At 36.7% G+C, this 21,965-nt stretch overlaps 1 long non-coding RNA gene across 1 annotated transcript; it reads right to left on the bottom strand.

Annotated features, from left to right (window-relative positions):
* Positions 1-389: 389 nt before the first annotated feature.
* Positions 390-20,912, bottom strand: LOC131902320 (uncharacterized). Its single transcript, XR_009377064.1, has 3 exons — positions 20,825-20,912; positions 4,501-4,591; positions 390-562 (listed from the first exon to the last, which is right to left on the bottom strand). It is a non-coding gene; the product is annotated as an uncharacterized LOC131902320 (long non-coding RNA).
* Between the last annotated feature and the right edge of the window lie 1,053 nt (positions 20,913-21,965).

The following is a 21,965-nucleotide window of genomic DNA, read 5'->3' as shown; positions in this document are numbered from 1 at the left end:
TGAGACAGAAGAATTGGGATGAAATGACCAAAACTCATTATATAAATGTATGAAAACATTATATTTATTAAGAGAGATTAATCCAATAAAAAGAAAAGACTCAACATATCAGGTCATATATACATAAATTTCATGAATTTCAATGGAATGTAATACCTAGAACACTAAAAGTTTCAGTACTTTCCCAAAGGTTAGACAAGAAAAGATACAAATTAATGCCACTTCACAGTCTTTTACCGGACACTATCCTCAGAGAAATTAGTGGAGAGAATGAACAGTTTCTATGGCAAGAAATATACACTACATCAAGGTGGAAAGAACACCATGCAATTTCTACAGAAACATTAAGACAGTCACAAAATGTATGAATTTAAAAGTATGGTCAGCAAACATGCTAATGCACAGAAACATAAAAACTTAGCTGAGTTTCACACACAAGAAAATAATAATTAAAATTAAAAGGCAGGAAGCCCCTCAAATTACAATACCACCAGCTAGGTGTGAGGTCTGTGTCTTCAGCGAAAGCTTCCCAGGAGAAGGCAGAGAAGCATCTCCTCAGTGCCTGAGGCAGCGAATGATGAGGTCATGTGTCAACATCATAGGAGGAAAAAGAAAATGTTTAAGAACAAATACTAATTGAGAAATATGTATACTTAAGCAGCAATCATTATCATATTATTAGTAAAATCAAAATAAGGTTTAAAAAGTACAAAAGTCCTGGTCAAAATGTATTGATAGCATTAGTATTATAATACAGTAGTCACAAGTACTGTAGATACTGGGTGCAGTGGGCATGCAGGTCCCTATATGTGTCATTCCTTTGTCCTAATGATCAAACTAACTAAAAAATTTTAAAGAAACAAAAACAAATCTGGTATCAATGAAATTATCCTTAAAATAAGAACAAAATCAGCAAGTACCAATCACATTTCCTGTTTTCAAAACTTAACGCAATGTGACAACACACACAGAGACACAAGTACACACACACACACACACACACACACACACACATACACACCCCATATACAAAATTATTTGACATAAGTTGAGGACTCAAATATATCATCTACTAATTATAATTTAACTCATCTTAAAAATGCAAAAAAATAGTAGGTAAAATATTTCTCAAAAGTTCTAGGACAAGTGGACACAACATGACAATTGGATTTTCGTTACTTAACACTTATAGTTGATTGTTTATTCATATATTTAGGTGTGTGTGTGTGTGTGTGTGTGTGTGTGTGTGTGTGTGTTAGTGGTGTGTCTGTTATGTGTGTGAGAGAGTGAGAGAGAGAGAGAAAAAAAACAATGAAAAAGAAGCTATGAACTTCAAAGTGAATAAGGAGGATTACATGGCAAGATTAGGAGAGAATAAATGAAAGGGGGAAATGAGGCAACTATATTAAAACTTCAAAAATTTTAGAAATATACAATTAAAGATAAAAGATCAATAAAGATCAAAAAGATCATTATTAAAGAATAATCAAAGATCATATACTTTACCAATTAATCTCTGAAACATTATTAAATATAATTGTATCTAAGCTGTGCAGCCACAGAAATGACAAAAGAAAGACACAAATGAAAGACCTCTAGGTTCAGTCTGGTGAATGGGACTACCTTAGTGTGTTACCACAGGATCCTCCTAATCTGATACATGATACTGCAGAAATACAATTTTCCTAAGGATCCAGGCAGTAGAAGAAGAATAAGAGGAGGCCTGATGTCAAATAATTAACTGAGAAATACACTGACGAAAATTAAGAGTATACTAATGGCAGCTTGAATTTCATGGTAACTTTATAAAAGAAAGTGTCCACAGCAAGGCTAAAAAGACTAAAACTTTTCTTTCATTTGAAGTAAAGCATCAAATTCTGAAAAAATACAGCTCATCCAAAAGGTTAAAAAAAGAGAAATTTTATCTTTTTTAATAATAAAGTAAACCAAGGATCCTACATATAAAAAAATTAATTCCTGAGCTCAGGGAGGTAGTTTTGAAAGCTCTGTGTTTACTTCTACCAACAGAATAACATTATGTCAGTTCAATATTGGTTAGACTAGGTTGGTATGCAAGAAATAATTCTAAAAAAGAAAAGGTTGTCAATAAAATCACCAAAAAAGTGGAAAAAAGAAAGAAATTTTATCTTAACAAGGGAAACACACACAACAAATCCACTACCAGATGGTCAAAACTGAAAACATAAGAACAAGTAAATTTATACAGACTTAGCTAGGGTGTGTGTGTGTATGTGTGTGTGTGTGTGTGTGTGTGTGTGTGTGTGTGTGTGTGTGTAGCCATACACATATACACATGTAACAAAAACCTAAAAAGAGGCGGTGTGTGTGTGTGTAACTATACACATATATGCATGTAACAAAAACCTAAAAAAAAGTCCACAAATATGAAAGAGAACAAGGACAGTTGTATAGTATGTTTTGGAAAAAGAATGAAAGAGATACTTTTTTTAAATATGTAAAAAAAAATTAAACTGGGCTTAGACATACTTTCCTGTTATTTATCTTTTTTTTTTTAGACAGAAAAAAGCTCCATTCATCCAGGACAGGGAATCTATGAAATTAAAATTAAAAATAAATACACTAATCTTCTGCTTGTGAGCCAATGAGTTTTGGGGGGTTACAGATGGAATTCAGACACATGCATCACCACAAAGCTCAACCAAGCAATGGTAATGACTTGGGATTGCTGCAGAGTTGGAACTTCCCTCCCATAACTGCCAGCAGCTCCACAGAAAAGGCCCCACTGCTACAATAGTTACTTCCCAATTATATACATGAGGCAAGTGGAGGAAGACTTTTCAAACTACTAAGTTCATGAGCTTCCTTAACAGTATAGTGAGTAGAGTGCGTCCAGTCCAGAAAATATCCTGCTATGAATCTTCTTTGTCACCAGGGGTCAAATTGTTAGGATCTCCATCAATCTTAACTGGAAGTTTGTAGGGGCGGGATGAGCAGCAGAGTAATGACGGGCTTGCTTAGTAAGAGTGAACAAATAAAACACACATGTTCACCATGCAAAGACAGCTTCAATACATGTTCCCTGGGTCTCAGGCAAGGTCATGTAAATCATCACTTAGGATTTCCCAAGGACTCTGACAAGACTTAGTCCTTACTTATGTTGAAAAGGATTTTCTTTCTTTCTTGATTTTTTTGTTCTTCCTATGAATTTTTTTTATTTAAGACATCTATACAATCTTTACACAAAAATAGCATTAGAAAAGAAGTAATTGTTCTCATGAATGGTATCTCAATATCTCAATAATGGATACTGTTGAAAAAATTACAGAACTTAGTGAAATTGAAGTGACTGAAATGACTATAACCTCTTCTATTATAAGTATAAGGATATACAGCTTTTCTAGAATGAATCCATACAAAAATATTAAAAGTAAACAACTTCAAAATACACATACTAAAATCACACTTTACTACAAAAGGTCATAAATAAGTAAAGTAACATAAAATAAAAAATATTTCTCTTTTTCAAATACAAATTCGAATATTGGAAAAGAGTATTGAGGGTCAAAATTAAAGTCTCCCTTGTCAGGACCCTTTCTACCATGCGTGTTGACTTCATTTGTTGTCGGGAAAGAACATACCAGAAAGACTGAACTGACTTTATAATGTGGTCGTTGCAAGTCCATGGGGAAGGGGCTATATTGTAGGTTTTCTATTACTATGATGAAAAATCATGAGCAAAAGGAAGATGGGGAAGAATAGCTAAAACATCCAGATCACAGTTCATCATCAAAAGAAGTCAGAGAAGGAAGTCAGGTAGGGCAGGAACCTGGAGGCAGGAGCTGGCAGAGATGCCATCTAGGAGATCTGCTTACTGGCTTGCTAGATTTGATTTGCACAGCCTAGGTTCTTATAGAACCCAGGACCACAAACCCAGTAGTGGCACCATGCAGAATGGGCTGGGCCCTCCCCTATCAATTACTAATTAAGAAAATATACAACTGTCTTGCCCACAGCTCAATATTATGGATGAATTATCTCAACTGAGGTGAACACTTCACTAATGAGTATACCAGTGTCAAGTTGACATAAAACTCACTACCATGTTTTATTGATGGATATCCAGAAGAGGGACAATGGAAATTTTGGGTTTTTTTGTTTGTTAATACATGGCAATAAATAAGAGTCCTCACAGGAAAATACTGTCAGGATAACACACTATTTAATAGGCAGATGCACATCTGGATGACATTATTTGTGAAATTAATTCTGACTGTCTATAAGATGGCATGTCATAGGAAACAGCATAGAAAATCAGCTAGAATATCCCGTTCATTTCTGGAAGAGAATTACTAAATGAAATTTCAACAATTTTGCATAAATAATTCACCCACTATCTGTGATGAAAGTTATTATTGGGTAATTTAAATACCACTGTCCTTAAAAATGGATGCTTATAAGTTTATGCTATGTATTGATGTGATTATAAACTCAACTTTATAATTAAAGCAGTGCACTCACCCTTCAGGTTTCTAGTGGACTGTCATTCCCACAAAATCAATGTTATCCATCTAGACATCCACATGGAGCAAATCTCCCTCCTGACCAGATTCTTAGAGAAAGACAGATAAAACAATTAAGTATCACAAACGAGACTCTCTCACCTCACAGTCCAAGCAGAAATGCATATAAACTGCCGCTCAGTTAAGGGTAAGAGTGACCACCTGCCATCCATGTTGCTTACTCCAAACCTATCATATAAAGCAGTCTTTGAGAACTTTTCTAGATTCCACTTAATAATTTGTCCCTCAGTCCTTGTGTTTTCTCTGTACACTACCTCTGTTTCCTTCTCTTCCCCCTACCTTGTTGAAAATGCTGAATGTTCTTTTCTGGGTACTCATCCTGTACAAATATATGTGAAGCACTAATTGATCATTGGTTTTGAAGGATGAATAAATAACCTATTATAGAATGAGGATATCTAGCTAAAATTGAGATTTATATGGGCATCATGGATGATTTATAGGATGGAGAATGGGTGGATATGATAAAGATCTATTATCTATATATGTACTTAACTTCAAAATATAAATCAAATAAAATTAAAAAGTCCCATGTGACCTTTTGATTGATTGCAATTCTAAGCTATGATAGAATATTGGAAAACTATAATCCATACAATGTATTTTTAGGAGCATGGGTTTTTAAGCATGCCCATGTATGAGTACCTAAGGATAATCAAATGTGCTATGGCTACTTTCTCAATCTCTGTCAATGATAATTACATTGTTTTTAGTGTAACCAAATAGTTCCTGTGACTTCATATTTCATAGAAACAGTAATGAGAGCCTGGTTTCAATAAAATTTAAATTCTGAGATTGAGATTTTATAATTTTATCCTTATTAGCTGTTCGCTTCCTTCAATAAGGAGAAAACTGCCCTAATTATTTTAATAATTATACACTCAGTAAAATTTATAATAGTACTAACAGTTTCACTTTCATATGTCACAAATACTACCTCCTTTGCATAGCATTCTTGAATAATACACAATACCACCAAATAGCTGCCTTGTGTTTTGGACATTGCTATCGTCTAAGTTTTACTATGGCCTCTTGGATGGACTCTACTCTGACATTCTAATGGCTGCTTCTTCTAAATTGCTCCTTGTGTAATCAAGAAAGATCCCTCCTTCATATTATTTTTCTGTGTGTCTACAATTATATTACTATCATCTCTACATGCATCTCAATCTCATCCTCCCGTATTCTCTTCCAGATCTTATTATCAATCCATCATCCTCTGAACTTTGAGGCATGAAAACTTAGTCCTCTGAAATCTCAAAGTGGTGAAATACATCCATCCTCACATGTGCTTTCCTGACTTGTGTCTACTATTTCTCACTTCCTAGTCCTGATGTAAGGCATGGATTCGTATTAGCTCTGGTTGCCTCTGCTTGACTAAATGTGTTTATGAAAATAAAGAATAGATTAAATACCAGTCAGCAGAGAAAAAAATGAAAGAGAGCTCAAGCCAAGGAAGAGGTATCAAAATTTTAACCTGGAGAATCTCCACTAGAGGTACTGTTTCAACAAGATATTACTCCTCCCTATGTGTTGTAGTAGAAACGGCAAGAATAAAAGAAGAAAGATGGGGGAAAAATGATTTACCAGGAGCTCTGGCTTCAACTGACAACAGATCAAACAGCCAGTAGTGCTTGGGGGCTAAACTTGTATTTGCTAATTAGTGCTTTATCATAGATATCTACAATAAAGCCTCCATTTCTGTCTGGGACCTTCTGATTGTGACTGTGGGCTGCCAAATGCAACATGCTGTTGACACTTTGCAATCTCCTTGTCAGTTCCCTCATGTTCTATGATTATATTTATGAATTATTACACTGGATCAGACCGTTCTATCTATGTGAGCGTGTATGCATATACAGTTGATTTTTTATGTGTGAAGTAAATACATATGTGAATGCAGCTGTTTGCTGGAAGTCAAACTACTAGTCCTTGATTTTTAAAAAGTGTGTGTGTTTAAAAAAAAGACTGCTGAAGAAGAATCTACAGTATTGTAAGAGCTAGTAGGGTTGGAAGACAAAATGAAGCAGAGATTTCTAGATGGAACAGGACTGACACACAGGAACTCACCGAGACAGTGGCAGTAATCACAGAACCTACACAGGAACAATACCGTTTGGGTCCCACCACTAGGAAGGGGAAGTCATGATCTCCTGTCCCTAACCAAGGAGCTGTCTGCAATTCACAACTACACACAACAAAAAATTAGCTCTTTCCAGTGGAGTCTCACTGGGGATACAAACAGCATTAAAAGGCATGCCCCATGCCCAGAAACAGTTACCTCAAAGTAAAATCAATTGTATAGTAGGAGTTTTTCTTTTTCCCTAATAATACTTTGTCAATATTTTTAAATATTATTGGTATGTTGCTTATAATATTATAGTTTCCAAATTTTTGCTTTTGTAGGTGTCCTGTATGTCCATGTGTCTCTCTGTGTATATGCACTACTCTCTCTCTCTCTCTCTCTCTCTCTCTCTCTCTCTCTCTCTCTCTCTCTCTCTCTCTCTGTGTGTGTGTGTGTGTGTGTGTGTGTGTGTGTCTGTGTCTCTCTCTCTCTCTCATTCTAATTTTTATTTGTCTGTTTATTTTCTGAAGAAAGAGACTAAGAAGACAAGGACTTAGATGGGAATAGGAGGTACAAAGGACCTGGAGGAGATGAGGAGGAAACCATGTTCAGAGAATAGTGTATAAAAAAAATATCTTCAGCCGGGCACTGGTGGTGCACGCCTTTAATCCCAGCACTCAGGAGGCAGAGCCAGGTGGATCTCTGTGAGTTCGAGGCCAGGCTGGACTACCAAGTGAGTTCCAGGAAAGGCACAAAGCTACACAGAGAAACCCTGTCTCGAAAAACCAATATATATATATATATATATATATATATATATATATATATATATATATATATATATATATATTTCAATTAAAATATTTTGTTCAATGTTAATATATATTGTGTTTGTGAAATTCCTACTATCAAAATTCTATCCCCAACTTCATGTACACTCTCTCTGTGTATCTCTCTTTTGTCTCTGTTTCTCTCTCTCTCTCTCTCTCTCTCTCTCTCTCTCTCTCTCTCTCTTCTCTTCTTTATTCTAAAAGATTCACTTTAGTGGTGCCTGAATGTGCACTGATGTGGGACAATCTACTAGAGAAAAGATATCCTCTCAAGGCAAACATCCATGAAGGAATCTTACTTATCTCCAGCAGGCCATCATGTAGACGCATTTCTAAACAGTCTTATTAAATAAGAGACACAGCAACAAATACAGGGGTGCAAGCCGTAGAGATCAGAGCAATAGCTGCCAACTAACCTTAGCCAACCACATCGCCATAGCTTCCCAAGAGAGCCTCTTCCTGTCTAACCTGTGCCTTATTACCTTCCTGTTCTGCCTTCTCATTGGCTCTTAGCCCAGCCACATCACTTCCTTGTCACTGCCTGTCTATACAGACCTCCAGGTCTCTATGCTTGGTACTGGGATTAAAGGCATGTGTCACCACATTTGGCTGTGTCCTTGAATACACAGAGACTCTGCCTGCCATGTGATCAGATTAAGGGTATGTGTTACCTACCACTGCCTCACTTCTATTTTCGGCTGACTATGACCTGTGATCTCCAAGCAAACTTTATTTATTAACATACAAATAAAATATCACATTTCAGCACAAATAAAATACCACCATACCATCAAATAAAAATAGTTATTCAGATAGGAATGGAACTTCATGAGTCCCTCTTCTAGATATAGTAAGATACTGTCTGGCTTGATCTGAATCAGTCTTGTTCATGCAGTTTTAGCTGTTGTGAGATAATGTATTCAACTGTTCTATCATGTCCAGAAAATACTGTTACAATGAGTTGTCTACTACCTCTGCTAATTAGAGACAGCATTTTTGATGGACTAGAATTTGCCAAGTAATTTAGGACAGCTGAGAAAAAAAATATGTGTCTGTCACTTCTCCTCATATCCTGTCATACCTTGGTAGGGCCAGCCCACACTCTACCTTGATTTTGATTTTTACATATTCTGTGAAGAAAAGTCAGGTGATCATATCTGTAACGTAAGCATGTCCCTGGTCTACACATTTTGATCTAAAAAGGAAAAGTAACACCCTGAATGATTTCCAAGGATCACTGGTTACTCACTCTATGTAAACAGCTAATCTTCTTCTACCTCATCTCTGAAGCTTTCCTTTGAGATCCTCTTCAAGTTTCAATTTTATATTTCTGAACACTTGACTAAACTCTTACAAAACGGAGATTATCTGTGCTCTTCCTGTGTGAGCCCAAAAAGTATAGTGGGACAAGAGAGGCACAGAGGACTCTGATGTACGTTTCATGCCCCACATGGCCCAAACATCTGTCAAAAGCCTCAACTGCATTCAATCTACTTTCCAGTTAGTACAACTTTAGAATTTCTCACAATATTAAAATGTTATAGAGAGTCTACTATGTCATTCAGATTGTATTTAGTCCACTCCTTGCCACCATGCTATGTTGAGATACATTCTGCAGATAACACAGCTACAAAACTCCTAAGTAAACTTCATGATTAAACTATCTTTCTTTAAGTGTCATTATTTCCCAAATCTTATATTAGAGGCTTGGTGGCTCAAAGCCAGGCCTGAACTGTTGACAATATTTCTGGTGAGTAATGTAAACTTATATCAAGGCTAAGGAGAACTATATTGCTGGATTTGCATACCTGGTGAACTGCCCATTGCTAGTGAGGTTATAGATCCTGAAGGAGAACTTATCACAGCATCTTTTTAAAACCCATATAATCTCTAACTACATTTCAAATATTTATCCCCTTATACAGAGATTAGTATAGCTCTCACCTTAAACAATGAAGATTCAATTTGAAGGAGGTAGAAATTAACAGAGAATTCCACAACTACCAAAATGTAAAGAATAAACATCTGGTGATCCCAATACAAATGGATAAATCAAAATAAAAGGAAAGAAGAAAGGAAAAGGGAAAAGAAATCACATAGCACACAGGACTCAAAAGAACTTCATGGAAGATGTGGAAACAAGGATGTAAGATCCAGAGGAACAGGATGTCTGCTGAGAGAAAGATTCTTCTACATGACAGGGAAGCTGTACCATCAATATCTCAACAAACAGAGATACTAAAGAAGATTCGAAAAATGACAGCATAGGTTCTCATGCCAATGTGAATGGGGGAAATGCCACAGGCCACACTGCTAGCTGAAGGCCTGCAGTTAATTAATAAATGCTAAGGGAAGGAAAATCAGATTTCTCCTGGGACAAGTCCATGTTAAGTTATTAAATCTCAAGATATCAGCCCTAAGCACATGCATGCACATGCATGCACATGCACACACACACACACACACACACACACACACACACACACACACATATCACTTAATGGGCTTTGAGTTGGTAATTAAATATATAAAATTGTATTATGTGACAACTGATCATGAATTTGAGAGCTAATGGGCACACATGGAAGGAACTACAAGTGGAAGGGTGGAAATAATCTAAATGCAGTACTTTTGTAATAATATCTCACAAATGACTTTGGCACTCCCATATATATAAATGAAATCCATTTAAATGGAATTACCATACAACGGGGACAATCCTTATCTAAGCATATCATGACACCAAATAAATCTGGTGTCCGGAGTGGAATATTTCTTGTTGTATCAATAGCCAATGGTGTTCCATACCTGCCTCCCAATATCACAGACTATTGTCAAGAGTATCAGTTACTCTCTATTGCCTGAAAATACCATCTATTTATGACCTCAAACATGGAGAAATCGATCTGGTTTCCACTAGAGCTTCACTGTTACTGAATAGCATTCACAGTGTTGGAAGGTACTCTGCATGTGGCTTCAAGAAACAAGAAGAAATCATCCATGCCACCCAGCTACAAAACCTGAAACCCTCAGTAGGGACCTCCCTGGAAGATATGCTGTTACAATGATGGTACCAATATAATGGGAGTAAACAAAAACTTTAGAATTGGATTTTAGGGTCATTCCATAAGTTTGAACCCATATCTGATACTGCTAAAGTGGTCAAGAAGAACCTGAGACTACATAGGTCCAGGGCTAATCTTCACATTAAACTTAATATTATTATTTTGCTATAGGAAAATATCAATAAAGTAACTCATGATGGCATAGATCAGTGTATGACTTAACTCTAATCAGAGAAGCTTATTCTTGTAGTACATGGAAAATAACTCAGACAACCACAACTGGACAGTGGGAGAAAACATTGGATCAGTTGGTACCTAAATGGGAAGTCTTCATCAAACTGATATCTTCAAGCCTAAGGGATCAATGCAGAAGAGGAGGTGAAAAGATTGTAAGAGCCAGAGGTAGTTGACTCCAAGGAAAAAGCCTTTTCTATATACAACAGGACATATAAACATGAGACTGTGGAAGTGCACACAAGACCTGCACAGTTTCAAACCAGACAAAAATCCCTGCAGTGAGCAGGGGGAGTGGAAAAAAGTCCAGCTGCCAGCAAGTATCTACTGTTGAAAGAGAAATAAGTTTTCTCCAATGGTGTGTCACTGAGTCTCTCAATCAGAATCCAGGGCAGGCCCGATGCCCAGCTGTAGTTAGATAACACAAAAAGTACTCCATGTTTTGTTTTGGATTTTGTGTGGAATTTTATGTTTTTTTGGTGTTTTGATCATTTTTGTCCTTTGAGTTTTTTGTTTGTTTGTTTGCTTGCTTTGACTCTCTCTCTCTCTCTCTCTCTCTCTCTCTCTATCTATCTATCTATCTATCTATCGATCTATCTCTGTCTCTCTATCTCTCTCTTAGTTTAAGAAGTGTGTGATATGTGGAGAGAGAGAAAAAGAAGGTTGAAGAGGGGAACAGAGGCATGCATAAGGGACATGAAATTATACAGGTAGGTATGGTGAGGATTTTGGAGGCGTTGAAAGGGAGAATATGATTGAAATATATTGTAAGAAAAAATATGAAAATTGAAAAAAGGATACTTGTTAATATCATAAAGTTTCTCCAGTTCATAGAAAATATTTTATACTATAGTTCTCAACCTTCCTAATGCTGTGACCCTTTAATGTAGTTCCTCATGTTGTCGTGACCCCCAACCATAAAATTATTTTCATTGCTACTTCATATGTGTAATTATGTGACTTTTATAAATCATAATGTAAATATCTGTATTTACCCCTATGAAAGGCTAGTTTGATCCCCAAAGGAGTCTTGCCCAACAGGTTGACAACTGCTCTTTTATGCCATGATTAGTAAAAGTGACCAAAGTATGTCGATTTAGCTTAATATACATAAAGTGTTCTTGTAACAGACTGTCTTACTATAAGAATAGACAAAGACTAACATGATTGTCTCAAAGTACACAGGAAAAGGTCTTTGAGAACCCCTAAATGTATTCATGGTTTGAAAAAAACGCTCAACAATTAGTGATGGAAATTAAATCTTGTAAGCTTCTGTGGATGTAGCACTTGTCAAGGACCAGTGTTTCTGCAATTAAAAAAAAAATCAATGATATCCACTGTTGTCACTTTGCATGGACCTAGTCCTAGAGGACATCCTCATGGAAGTAACTTGGAAAAATGAACACTGAACATTTTATTCTTAAATATCTAATCCTGAAGGCAACAAAAACAATATAAATCTTTTGTGACAAATGTAACCTTGTACATAGAAAAGTATTAATATTCTTAGTTCAAAAAAATAATTTCAGTAAAGTAGTAGTTCATACAAAAATAAAAAATTCAATTGTGTTTTATATGCAAGCAATTAACACTCAAAGTTAAATGTTGAACAGCAGTTGGTTTTATACTACAATGAGTGAGTAAGGTGGCCTATATCAACAGTATGAGTTCCTCAGGATCCAGAGAAGCAAGCATGACTTGCTTCTTGCAAGTCATAAGATTCGAAACATACTGGGAAGCACACTAAAACTTGGTATTGTAAATCAACTATATTACAGTAATATTTGCCAAGCTTGGTGGTGTTTGTGTGGTCACAGCTCACTAGAGCCTTAATCAAAAGGATCACAAATCTGACAGTACCACTGTCATGTTCTGGGATTTCAGTAAACCCCAGTAGATAAACCTCACTGCATACTCTCCTATTCTCCACTTTCCAACAGCTATCAATAAATCGAGTTCCTGATCTTTTTGAAGTAAAATCTGTTGAGGATGGGAGAGAAGCAAACACACATTTAAAATGAAGTGAGAAAAACCAGCAATAGAAAGCTGTCTTAGAGATCTCTATTGGTATCTGTTAGCAGTATCTGCCCAGTCAGAAAGCCCAAGGGACAGACAGACAATATGCCTGGCTTGGGGTGTGTTGACCTGTAGATGGAGCACACAGGATCGAGTGTTTTTCCAAAAAAGTCTCTTAAAGGGAAGAAAAGATGTCAAATAATTTTTAGAAATAGTTTCAGCTTTTTATTTAAGTCATGAGTTGATTTTTGCATATGGTGTGAAGTAAGGCTCTGTTTCAGTTGTAAATTTAAAAAAATTATTTGATTAACTTACAAAACAATTCCTGCACCTAGAACTCAGGATGTTGTGAAAGAGGAAGCATAAAAATTGCAAGAGCCAGAGGAGCAGGGATTTTGCTGTGAAATTGTGTCCTAGAGTTGTTGGAAAGGTTACACTCCTGAAATCTCAGTATGGCTACCTAAGCTAGACTTGAACAACTAAGACACCAATGGACATACTAACATGGAAGGGGGGATCTTGTGGGGTCTGAACCCTAGACAAAGACTTTGGCACTTAAGGACTGCTAAGAGTGGGAGAAATGGTCTTCCTCAGGAAAGAGCCCCCATTTCCCACTCCCCACCTACACTCCCATTCCATTGGTTATCCAACACAAAGTGTTCAGACCTGATATTAAATACATATAGAAAACAAAAAAAAAGGACCACACATATATAGCAGTTGTAGACCTTCCTGTGTAATAAAGGGAGCACCAATAAGAACTGGTGACATCTGGGAACTCATGAACTTTAAACCAACAGCTGTGGAGCCTGCATGAAACTATACTAGGCCCTCTGCATAAGCCAGACAGTTATGTAGTTTGGTCTGTTTAAGGGGTCCCTTGGCAGTGGGAATAGGATCTAACCCTGGTGCATGAACTGGATTTCTGGGACACTTTTTACAGTCTTGATGTGTGTGTGGTGGGGGGATGGACCTGCATAAACTGAATGTACCCGGCTTTGCTGACTCCTGATGGGAGGCCTTACCTTTTCAGGGGAGGGGATGTGGGGTGGTTTCATGGGGAAGACTTGCAGGGAGCAGGAGGATGGATGAGAGGGGGATCTGTTGTGGTTGGTATGTAAAATGAATAAAAAATTTCTTAATAATAAATTAATTGAAAAAGGGATATTTGATAAAAATTTAAAATGTATTACCACCAGTAAGGAATTTTTTTTTACAGATATATTTATTTTTATGTATACAGTGTTCTGCCTTCATGGATGCCTGCACACCAGAAGAGGGCACCAGATCTCATTACAGGTGGTTGTGAGCCAACTTAAATCTAGACATATTTTCCTGCTGTTTCTCTTTTCCTGAAAAGATATAAGGAACGATCTGTCGGTCCAGGTAGGACATGCATGCCAGGACAGAAACTTTAAAAGGTCCTATCATGTCCAGGCTGGTAAACTACTGGGTTTAGTGGGCTTACATACAGATCTATCAGTAAGCATGTGTGATATGTGTTGCACAAAGGCAGCTGTATTACCAAAAAAGTCCAAAGCAGTGCTAAAGAAATCAACTAAAATTTCAGCCTGAGCTCCCGAGCCAATGTGAGAGAAACTCCTGTAATGAGTGTCTCACCCAAATGTTTCTATTTGCATAAAATGCTCTGTTGCATTGCTCGTCTTTACGTGAACTGACCATCATTCTGATCCTATGTTTTCCTTTCAGAATCAACACAAGAAGAGAAATTTAGTGGGAAAAAGTTAACATGGGAATCATGAGAGCCACAAGCTGATGTAAAAATAAAATGAAAAAAAAACTTTTTTTTTGGATTCCAAAGAACAACCCAGACAAAGCAAAATAACCACATTAGCATACATGACAATACAGTAAAGTGATTGGCAGGAGCAGGTTGCTTATGAGGAGACATTCGTCAATAAGAGAAGATTACAAATGAAAAAGAGAAAGAAAAGTTTGCTGACTAAAGTTCTTTCCATAGGAGTATGAACAGTCTTCTTCCCTTCCATTCCATTCAAAGAAAAACGAGAAAAAAAGGAATGGACAGAGAGTAAATAAAATATAGGAACTGTTTTTTCACAGACAGCAGTGACAATTTCACCTTGAAAGTAGAGCCTGTACTGGAAAGAGTATCTCTGAAACACTTCCTAGCAGCTGGATAGTAAGAAGTGATGTCAACATTATATGTCACCACTCTTAGAGGGCTGATGCACACCAGTAAGACAATAAGTGACATTGCTCTCAGCAATCAGAAAACCTCAGGATTTCAGATTAGAGCTGCCAGCTGCCATTGACACAGCAATTCTACACAGAGTGGGTACCCCCCAAAGTAGTGTAAGAAGCAGCACACCCCAAGTCTCTGTCATACCAAAGGCCGTATCCTTTTAGATGAAGCAGGAATCCAATTCTGAGGCAGGAAGGAAATATCTTAAAGCGGAAGAAGTGGAAGTGGAGACAGGAACAAATTCTCAGAAACAGAAAGAGGAGCAGAATCTCTCTGAGCAGGGCTGTGGGTAATCCCATCAAGAACTCCTGCCTTTACTGGGAATCTATCGGCTCTGTTAAAGTAGAAGAGTCTTCCTTCTATAATGAACAGCTTGCAGTCAATCACTGACTAGATCCTGAAACCAGCTGAGAACTGAAGTCCAGCCAGGAGTCAGAACAGTAAGAACGCTAGGTGCTTTGGTTTATATTAAGTCTGGTTGTCTCTGTTTACTGAGTGTGAGCAAGCAAATAAAGAATAAATTAAAAGTCAAACAAGTGACTCAGAAGTTAAGAGCACTGACTACTCTTCCAGGGATCCTGAGTTCAATTCACAGCAACCACATGGTGGCTCACAAATATATATAATAGGATCTGATGTCCTATTCTGGCATACAATTATACATGCAGAGCACTCATAAATAAAATATAAATAAATGATTTTTAAAAAGAAACAAACCTAGGAATGGAAATAAAAGCCTACTGTAACCTGGGAGAGTTCTCTGTTGGAGCCTGCTCAATCTCTTCTGCCTCCTACCTGGGTGTTGCATGGTGTTGACTTTAACTGACACTAGAGAAAAACTGCCACTGTGTTAAGGAAGCTTGAGCCTTTATCTGGTCATCCAGGCACTCATCCAGACAACATACAAGAAAACCTCCATTTGAGTGTAGAGTATGCTGATTGTGACTGTGGGTTGTCAAATATAGCCTGCTGTTGACTCTTTCCAATCCTCCCATGTGTGTTTCATCATATGCTGTGAATATATGATGACCCAGCACAGTATATCATGTCTTTATATCTATTATAGCTCACTAAAGAGAAACTGCTTGGATTATCTACAGAAATGGTAGGTCTTAGCCCTGTTCAAGCAATAAACCCAAATATCATGGAGTATATTATAGTTTCATATATTATAGTTTTCACATTTTAAAAGAAAGATTGTCAAAATCTACTCACACTTTCACCATTTGTTTTTGGGAAATACATGTGTATTTATTTCATTGTGGGGAGCACATAGCCTGCTTGTCCATGGGAACAAGAAGAGGACTCCTGGTATTGTTTCTTAAGTAACTTAATCCTTTTAAAATTATTTTTATATTAATATATACACATATTGTCTTTAGAAAAATCCACCCTCAATTCCCTAGACTTGAATTCTTCCCCAATATCCACTAATGTTCTATTGTAACTTCATAGGCTCACTTCTTTAATAGACACTCAGTCCATTCAGTGCTGTCTGTGTGTACATAGATGGGTGATTGCCTACTAGCCTGTCAGGGCAAGTATCTCTGAATAAACTGACTCTCACTCCTCCTGCAGTCAATCAAATACACTAACTTCTCAGATATTTTGTTTGGCCTCAACACATATGCCTCTGGCTTTGCTGGGATTTGGATGCCTTGCTCTAGCACAAGAATTGTGCATATAACCAGAGGTGTTGGGAGTTTATGTATTCAAATGTGCTGTAATGTTCAGCAAATACTGTTTCAGTGCATAAGTCTCTCTTGCTCTTTTGAGATAACATTTAACACTGGAATGAATTTCACTGTGTTATCTAGGCTAGGTGGCCAGCATGACCCCAAGGTCTCTCTGTCTCTAAACTTGAAGTTCCACGATTTCTTGCAAACACTAATATGTCTGTTTTTAATATGGAATCTAGAAATAAACTACTGGGTGATCATAACTGTAAGTCAAGCACATGGATGACTGAGCACTCCCCTAGCCTTGTAATTTTTGAACTACAACAACCAACTGAAAATAATGCAAAAAAGTTTCACTGCTACTCACTACATGTAACTACCAATATTTCTTCCACCCTATCTCTGATTATATTATATATATCCTCTGAGATATTCTTATCTCCTCTAGTGTTAATTTTAGTTTTTGGATACAAAACTGAAAACTCAGGATAGGGGAACATGTCTATGCTGCTCCCCTATGAACTACACACATGTATGGAACAAGAGCAAGGTGGATGGTTCACCTGTATATTCCTTCTCACACATTAACCAAGCCCTATCAAATTCCTCATCTACATTCATTCAATTACTCAATAATCTCCCACTTTGTTTCATATGTCAGTGTTTTGTATGAACAGGGTTCTACTGTTCAACAGGAATGCCATTCTTCATTGCATAGAGTTTGTCAATATAGTTAATTGGGGAAATTAATACAGTTTGAAGTAATGTAAGTAGGTCTTTAAAATTATAAAACAGAAGCCAATTATAACTACTAGAATGAAATAATTATATAAAATAATTAATTGTAAGGATTATTTCACTCACCTTCCCCAGTATAATTTGTCCCATTGTATTATTGCTGTCCATAACACTTTCCAGTGTACCCCACCTCTCCTGCCATGCCATTCCTGTCCTTCTTTTTGTCCTCTCACTCTGGCTTTCTGCTCTCTTGATTGCCTTATTCTTTATTCCCATATTCCCTGCACCCTTCTTTCACTGTTTTAGATTTTACAAATATGGCAATGAAAATCTCAAGGACGTCAGAAAGTAGCCTTCTCATTCAAAAATTTTAAAAAAATATAAAACTACAAATAACAATGATTTGATCAAGGAAATCAGAAAAGGCAGGCTCTTTGTGGAGGGAGGAGTTAGGTAAATACAGAAGGAGGGCAAAATAACAATAAGGATATCTGAAAAGTCATAAGGAATCAGTCTATAAACTCTTTAACTAAAAACTATGATATATAAAAAAACTATGAATATATGGAGATATATATGTATGTATGTATATGTATATATATGTATGTATATATGTATATAGGTATATTTTTTAAGTGAACTTTTCTCATCTGACCTGGCAATGCTGCTTCCACCAAACAACCCCGAAAATAGGTATAAGAAGCCTCTTTTGAGTTGCCATTTAGGTCTGTCCAAGAGAGTCTCAAAACATACAGCCTATTTCTGATGCCTGTGATTGGCCCCCAGAAGTGGAAAGAAAGTCACTATTACTGAAGGCAACATACACTTCAGACACAGGCTCTAGGTCCCTGAGCTGAAACTGACCTGAATGTCTCTCTCTGGGTCTAGCTTTCATGATAGTTTCATGCAAATTTTTAAAGGAAGGAAGCAATTAGCTGTGACACCTAAGAACCATAACAACCACCAGATGGCACAATAAACCTAACAGAGCAGCTGTGGCATGCATACTTTAGCAGGAACCAAGATCTCTTTAAGTATACTTAAAACAAGCTCGACTTGGAAAAATCGATGCCCCGTAACAAGACTACTGAATACTAATAAATTCATTGCTCTTAGAGGACAACCTATTAAAATTTACAGCTTTAATAAACAAGCATAATCCCTAACATCAATCTACACAGTTTTCCCTATGCCTACATATATGTGTACTTTCAACCATAATGAAGGAAACTTCTCTGTGAACAGAGGGAGAACAATCAAAATAACTAGTCACATTATATACACCTAGAAAACATTACTCAACCTAAGACTAAGGGAACATTATGGTGTAAATCTCAGAAAATTGTAAAATAAAAAGGATCATCGGGTTTTCTGTGAGATTATGAATCCTAGGAGGTTATATTTGGAGATATATATGCATATGTGTGTGTGTGTGTTCATAACAATGAATGAACAAATAGTCAGTGAATTTCAAAGAGATTAAGGGAGAGTATATGAGAGTGTCTGACAAGAGGAAAAGGATGGGATCAATGATGTAACTATATTATGATCATGAAGTTAAAAAAAAGTTTTAAAGAGACCATCACTAATGTCCTGATAGCATTTATGGAATTACTGATAACCTTTTGTACATACGAAGCAAATGCTGAACCCCTAACAAGTTTCCAGGGCCTTTAGATTGAAAGTATTGTGACTGCAACAGCAGAAAATGCTCTCAGTGTGACCAACAGGAACACTATGTGAGAACTACCCATGATTATCTATAATAGACACCAATGAAGAAAGGAAAAAAATCAAGACATGTTCCAGAAATGAAACACATGAATGGGTAAAATGTCTGAAATAAATTTAATATTACAAACAAAATTGTGTTATATATGTATGAAAATACACAAACAATGTAATAGCAGTAGTTAAATTAATTAAGGACCTGCTTATTGACTCTAGAAGAAGGTAGACCTAGAAGGTCCCATCTGAATGGTCCTGTTGAGAGATGTTCCCTTGAGAGATATGAATGAATGTGACCAAGGACAGAACAACAACTACAAAAACAATTGAGTTGAGTGATTTCTCATGGGTTACATAAAGGCAACTAAATGCATTAAAGACGCTTACCAAAGAGTGGGTAATGACTCTGGGAAGGTGCAGAGGAGGAGACTACTGCCATAACATCAGGCAGCATCACTAAAGTCACCTTTCCCCAAACAATTGTTCACTGTTAATAAAAAGACTAGAGATATGCAGTAAATAGGTTCAAGCAAGAAAAAAAAAAAACCCTCTAAATAGATTCCACTGTGTTTTACAATGTGTGAAGGTTTAAGAAAAAAGAAAAAGGCTATTAACAGTCATAGAATGAAATAAACTGTTTAAAGACAGAGTAAAAGTAATATAAAAGAAAAAGCCACATAACGATGCAAGGTACACAGGGAATCTGGATCCTGTATAGTATTGTTCTGATTTTGAATTTTTTGAATGCTGAGGAACAAATGACAGCTGCTGTCAGACATGAACTTGAGAACTGAATTGCTAAATTGAGCCCACCTAAATACTTTAGGGCTATCTTAACTCTAAAATAATATCAAAAAATGTTACATTGGAGAAGAGGTTTTGCTTTTGTTTCCACAGGCAATGAGAGTCTATAGATTCATTCTGGGTTGATATGGATCATGCTTGTTTGGGGAAGACCTCCTGAATCTTGACAGGTGATATATAAAATAATAATAATAATAATTGCTCAAAGTACATTCCTGAAACTTGCTGGTGTCTGAATGATGTCTGAATGCTATGAGTGTTCCTCCTCCTAACAGGTATGAATGTCTCATTCAGAGGAAATGGCACTGAAGAGAAATATTCTTCATAGGTGATATAAGAAGCTACAAAAAGACTTAAGAGAATCAATGGTCTTGTAGGTTTTTCTTTTTTTTTTCCTTCCAGAATCTCACCTCAAATTTAGCAAGAGACAAGGCGGTAGATGTATGCTGATATGTTTTTAGGACTGAAAAAAAGTAACTATGTATAGATCCTACAAACTTAATTTAGTTGTATACAAAACAAAAACTCATTTACTATGGGGAAGATGACTATACTGCCAAAATGTGTCATTGACATAACTGTCAACCCTTTTATTTTCTGAACATATTTATGCATTTCCATCCATGAGTTCACATTTCATGAGTAAAGGGATGGAGCCCCAGATATTACATTCTACTCTATATTGATTAAACATGCACCAGTGTAATGTCAATAATATAACACAATTTAACTAATACTTTCTGGTTAGATACTTTGATTAATTATGGATAGTTATAATTATAAATTATGTTATCACCAATGATCACAATTTTGTGTTGTTTCCACATATATTTGAATATCAACTTACCCTTTATTGTGAAATGATTACAGCATACTCACAATTGATGTCATTTCTCTGCCTCCTCAATCTTCCTCCACATGGTCCATCACATCATACATTCTTGGCAATTACTCTTGAGTGACCTGCTCCTTAAAGAAAGTCAAATACCACCTTTGATTTGCAGAATTGAGCCTCTTGGTCCACACCCTCTTGGGTCTGCTCATAAAACCCATTGTATAACTCTTAGTTACAGTGTGGCCACCTGAATGCTTTTTTGTTGTAGAATATTATTTTAAGGTGTGTTACTTTTGTTTCTTTTGCATTTGTTGAACTCTGTGAAGCTGTGTACTGTGCCTGTCTAAAACACCTGATGGTCTAATAAAGATCTGAACAAGGCAGGAGAAAGGACAGGCGAGGTTGGCAGGCAGAGAAAATATATGGAAGGAGAAATCTGTGAGGGGGGATCAAAGTAGAAGCCAGAGAAGGACAGGGACATCAGCGGCCAGCCACCCAGCTCCACAGCCAACCACGGAGTAAGAAGCAAAGAAAGGTATTCAGGAATAGAAAAGGAAAAGCCCAGAGACAAAAGATAGACAGAGTAAATTAAGTTAAAGATAGCTGGCAAAAAACAAGTCAAGCTAAGTCCGGGCATTCATAATTAAGACTAAGTCTCCACATGTGATTTATTTGGGAGCTGGATGGCAGGCTCCCCAAAAGAGCAAAAACAAACAACAACACTTTTATGCTTCCTCCAGTCCCACATTGAAAGAGAAGTGTCAAAGAAGGCTGTGGGCAGTAGTAAGGATTTGGTATCCCAGCATGTAAATGAGCTTGTCTGGGTCTGCTCCATCATCCTAATTGTGCATTACTTGTTAGTGAGCTTCTCTCCCTGCTCTAAGATTTTAAGACAAAAATATTTCAGTATTGTTTATTTTTGAGTGTCATATTTTTTCAGTTGATCAAACAGTCCTGACCTCATGTTCTTTCCTTGCTATGGATCCCAAGAAATGGAAACAACAGGACACTGAATAGAACAGAGGCCCTACAATGAGCTAATGATATTCTGATGATAAAATGAGCCTCCTGTAAGAAAACCATTCTTTCAAGGCACAGGCAGTCAGGAGTAAAATTGTCCACTAGCAAATACCCTCCATCAAATTTCATAATGAACCATTAGGTGAGGGATTGAGATAATTAAAA

Source organism: Peromyscus eremicus, chromosome 1 (genome assembly GCF_949786415.1).
Source record: "Peromyscus eremicus chromosome 1, PerEre_H2_v1, whole genome shotgun sequence".
Classification (NCBI taxonomy): Eukaryota; Metazoa; Chordata; class Mammalia; order Rodentia; family Cricetidae; genus Peromyscus; species Peromyscus eremicus.
Note: the sequence above shows the minus strand (reverse complement) of the source record. Positions and strands in the feature narration are given on the sequence as shown.